This window comes from Varanus komodoensis, unplaced genomic scaffold (genome assembly GCF_004798865.1).
Source record: "Varanus komodoensis strain SLA01 unplaced genomic scaffold, ASM479886v1 scaffold1, whole genome shotgun sequence".
Classification (NCBI taxonomy): domain Eukaryota; kingdom Metazoa; phylum Chordata; class Lepidosauria; order Squamata; family Varanidae; genus Varanus; species Varanus komodoensis.
Window position 1 is genome coordinate 7,170,045 of NW_025335268.1, and position 4,769 is coordinate 7,174,813.

Sequence of the window (4,769 nt, forward strand, 5' to 3'; positions counted from 1 at the left end):
CCCCATCCTTCGGGGAGGCGCGAACGGCGAGGCGCCAACCTCCGTCATTGGGCCAGTTGTCGCGTTTGAATCGTGCCCAGCGCTCGCTGATTGGCTGCGGGTCGGTGGCGCGTTCCTCCCTCGCGCCGTGCTCTCGCGCTGTCGAGCTCGCCTGCAAGTTCTGCCTCCGCTTTAGCCATTGACGTGGTGTATTCCGGGGAAGCGAAATGAAGCGTAAAGAAAGGTGCCAGTGCTGAAGGCCTGCGCTCCCCGACTCCTCCCGAGCATGGAGGGAAAGGGCGTTCTTTCCTTGCTTTAAGCCGAGGGACATAAACGTCCGGCCAGATGCTAATAAGAAGTCCTCCTTCAAAATGCAGAGTGGCGGCAACATCGCTTTGAAGGTCCCACTTTGCTTTCCACTGTCATGAGGCGTGACTCCTGTACCCACCCACAGCTCATTAAGCTGCCGATAAGAAGGGAAACGGGCTTCACGAGTAATGCCAACATACAGTGCCCGCCCCGGGGTTTGCGGAGTGTCAGGCAGGTTGCTCCCTCGGGACATGTGCCTGTGCTTGTCGTTCGTTGCTTGCATGCCTGCTTGCTTGGAAACCCTTCACATTGACCCCAGAGGGAGAGGCAAGGTGAGCCCAGGAGCCTACTCCTCTCCTCCTGAAAAGTCACTTGCAATTAACAGTCTAACTCTAGCAATGTCTATTCAGAAGTAAATCCTATTGCTTTCAGCGAGACTTACTCCCAGGTAAGCGATTATAGAGTTGCAGTACTATAGATACTTTTTGTTCAGCAGCAAGCATCCATTCTTTAAAGGCTATTTATTTTTTAATGGAACCTGGACTGTTCAAGATTCATGCTACTCCTGTTGAAGCACTAGTAGTAAGATATACCATGAAGGGAATGGATTCCTGCAGGGCAGGACGAGGGAAGTAGAGAATGCAAGAGAAGTGTTCTTTGACTAAAACCAGCATACTATTCTTGAAAATAGGTTAGTAACTGACATAGGGTCTTATGTAAAACCCCTGCGTTACACAAGTGGTACTTGCAACAAAATGTTTCAAGGTGTTACCTTGTTCAGTGGTCCAACCAGCTATTCCCTTTTCCGGGATGCTGTTGGCTGCAAAAGCAAATGATATCTTCCTGTTTGGACTGGATGTGTGCCCATGGAGAGGTTGAGAGTTTCAGGAGTGGGGAAGGAATAAAACAACTTTTTTCTTCCCTTCCCCTGATACATCCTTGTATTTTACATTTGAGTACGTTTGTTTGCCAACTTCAGGTGTATATTTCCCTATCACCACCTCAGTTGTCCTGCAGTTCTGTGCACACCCATCCAGGATTTACACTTAAATCGAAGTTGGGAAAATACACGCTTTGGAAAAGGATGCATAGAAATATGGAACTTTTTCTATTCAAAACCTTCACTTCAATTGCAAGGTTGCAAATAAAAACGAGAACAAGATGAAACATACTTTAAAATTCCCCTTGGAGAAGCAGCCCTATTTGCCACCTCTGCATTGCTTGTTGGAAAATGGTCTTGTTCCACAACGTTTATTGTGACTTCTAATCTTATTGACTGATTAATTACTGTGCTATGTGATTGATTTTTTAAATGTACACGTGATTGTTTTATTGTAGTGTGCATAACTATGGGCTCACATTTTTGGCTGAATGGAGTACTTCAGAAATTTAATAAATAAATTAAACAACTTTAAGTCCCTTTGAAGAAGTTTATGCAAGTGTATATAGTGTTGAAAGATGTTGGAAAATTCGAGTAATCTAACCCTTGAAGCACACAATACAAAACAAAAGTACACAAGATAGAATTACCAAACCAATACAGGAAGACTAATTTGCAATATAATAAAACTATTTTCATAAGCAAAGTTGGGGCAGTGGCAGTAGATGGAGAAACATGACTGTTATAATACTTTAGTACTTTCAATATCTTCCTTTAGCAGTGGCACAACACGCAGGTTTTTGTCATGCTTTGCATAATCTTAAACAGCTATTTTTGTTATTGTTGTCTACTGTCAAGTCTTATGGTGACCCTAGGAATGAATGCACTCCCTAAGTTAAAAATGAACAGTCTTGCAGTGAATGGTCAGATTAATGTAAAGCATACTTTAAACAAGTCAGCTATTGATACAATGCCTGATGCTCTCCAGATGTTTTGGTCAAGAGCCATTTTGGCTGGCATGGATGGGAGCTGTAGCCCCAAGTGTCTGCAGGGCACCAACTTAGGGAAAGCTGGTAAGGCATGCTTCTTTATGTTACAAATAGAAAGTCAATATGACTTACCACTGCCTGTCTTGTCCTACTGTCTTCAGTCATGACCTGAAAAGGCTTGCATAACCCTTATCGTCTAAGAGCTGGACTAAAGCTATTTACTCTTGTGCTTGCTCTAAGTCACTATGCTGTCACTTGACGATCAGCTCCAGACTTGGCCTACATTCTCATTGGTAGTTCAGAAAGGGAAGGTTCTACACTCATCTTCTAATCTCATGAGCCATCTGGTTCTATCATTAATATGCAGTACTACACATTTACAGCAGCTGTGGCAGGCCTATCCAGACAACAAACAATAAATGGGCCTCTTAAAATAAAGGGACTGTAAAACAAAACAAGCCATTAGCAATTTAGAGAGTGATCCTATGGCCCCTAGACATCAGCCATAGAATAATTTGGATTCCTATTTCCAGCACTCTAACCTTGGAGCTGGGAATCCTTACTCTGCCCCCATTCAGAGTTGACACCAAAATAACTGTTGTGACTGCCTTGTCTAAGTAGGAAAGACAACCTTGGAAAGAGGGTAAAGTGGTTGTGGAGGCCACAAGACTTGGATAAGAGGAACCTTGATGGAGCATTCATTTCTTTTTCTTTCCCACTGAAGCACTTCAGCTAGACCACCGAAAGTGGCTGCTTAGGTAAAATACAGAACAGGAGGTACAGTGAAGCAAGAGGTTGCCTCTGCCATATCTCTGTCTTTACAATGGATGCTCACATACTCCCGAGTTCAGGGACTTGTGAACATACCGGGCACAATGAATAGGCTTGTGCCCCAATAGAAAAGCAAATCCTCTCTTCAGACTAGTGCTTGAATCATTTGCCTGCAAAAATTATTCTCATTTTCCATCATTGCTATTCAGTTACTTGAATGCTGTCCTGGTGGCCATGGGGACTAGAGGTATAGAGGCGAAAGAGGATGTAGAGGTTTCTTTCAAGACAAGATTAAGGAACCTGTGGCCCTCCAGATGTTGTTGAACTCCAGTCTTCATCAGCACCAGGCAGGCTGGTCAATAATGATGGAAGTTTAAATTCATTAACCCTGTTTCAGACATATAAAATCAGGTTAGACCAGTGCAGTTTCTTCCAGAGCTGCTTTCATGCCTCCTCCCAGATGAGCTCTGGATGTTGAGAGCTGCAGTCCATCTTATCTGGAGGATGCCAAGTTGGGAATGGTTGGCCTACTCCTGTTCTTAAAAACGTATAGTACAGAAGGAAGTCACACAGTAGAGAATAACTGCTACAGATAATGAAGCTATGGGAGATTTACCAAAAATAAAAAAAGATCTTTATGAAATCTTGGCACATTGACAAGTTAGATTTTTTAAAAATAGCATATAGAAGCACTGTAGGGATATAGCATAGGGTGTAGCATTCAAAAAAAGAATCCTTAAGAGGAAAGCACACTTTTTGATGGTATAATGGCCCTTAGGATTGGTTTCTATAGGGGTGAATATACCTGCTGTATTCATAATGCACCCCCAGGTCTTGGTCTCCAAGTAATACACTTCTGCACCTGAAATTTCCACAATATTCATTATCAATATCTACATTGGGGGGTGGGTGGGGTTACAGCTGAGGAACCATCTACCAGACTGCCTGGTTCCAAAGCCTACAGAAAAAGCGTGGAGAAGGGGCCCTGTCAGACCTCCAGAACAGAAAGAGAAAGTACCTCGTAACAGCTGCAGGCTTCTTCAGGATACAAATGCATCTCTCTCTCTCTCTCTCTCTCTCTCTCTCTCTCACACACACACACACACACACACAGAGCGCCATTCACACTGACAGAGGACTCATAGTGCTACCGAACAGAATGCCCTTTGCAGCTATCCACCATTTTTTCCTGGACAGATGTTTTGCTATAAGGAAAAAGATGAAGAAATGATGCAAAAACATGGGAAAGTTAATACAAGATGGCACTGGCTGTCTAGCTGTGAATGAGGCAGGATGGTGATGTCATAAAACTTGTATTGAGATACTCTTGAGTCAAAGAACTAGGGATACACGGATTTTATTAAATCCAATCTGTTTTTTTTTTTTTTTTTTCTGGATTGTGCGACATCTGCCATCAGTTCATTGATAGAGTTAGGGTTCTTTTTAGAGTTGCAGAGGAATTTAATTCCACTTACACTAATATACATTAGCACATCTGCAAATTCATGCAGTTCTCCCTGAAAGTAAAAAAGGTCCGTGGAATCCATATGAATTCATTCAAATCTGAACTCATTTGAGACCACTGTGAATTTGACAATTCTTTTCAGACAATCATTTTTGAAAGACTTGAAAAGAAACTATAGTATATTTTTTGTGTACCACAATTGTTCCTACCTAAACAATGTGGTTTTCTGAAGCCCTTAAAATTCTATTTCAGAGGTCTTAATGATGGGACAGAAATGGCTGCCTGTGCCAAGGGCAATAACAACTCTATCTTATCAACATTTAGTCTCTAGAAAAGGATCTGCTTTTGCCAAAAACCTAAATCTGAACAATAGATT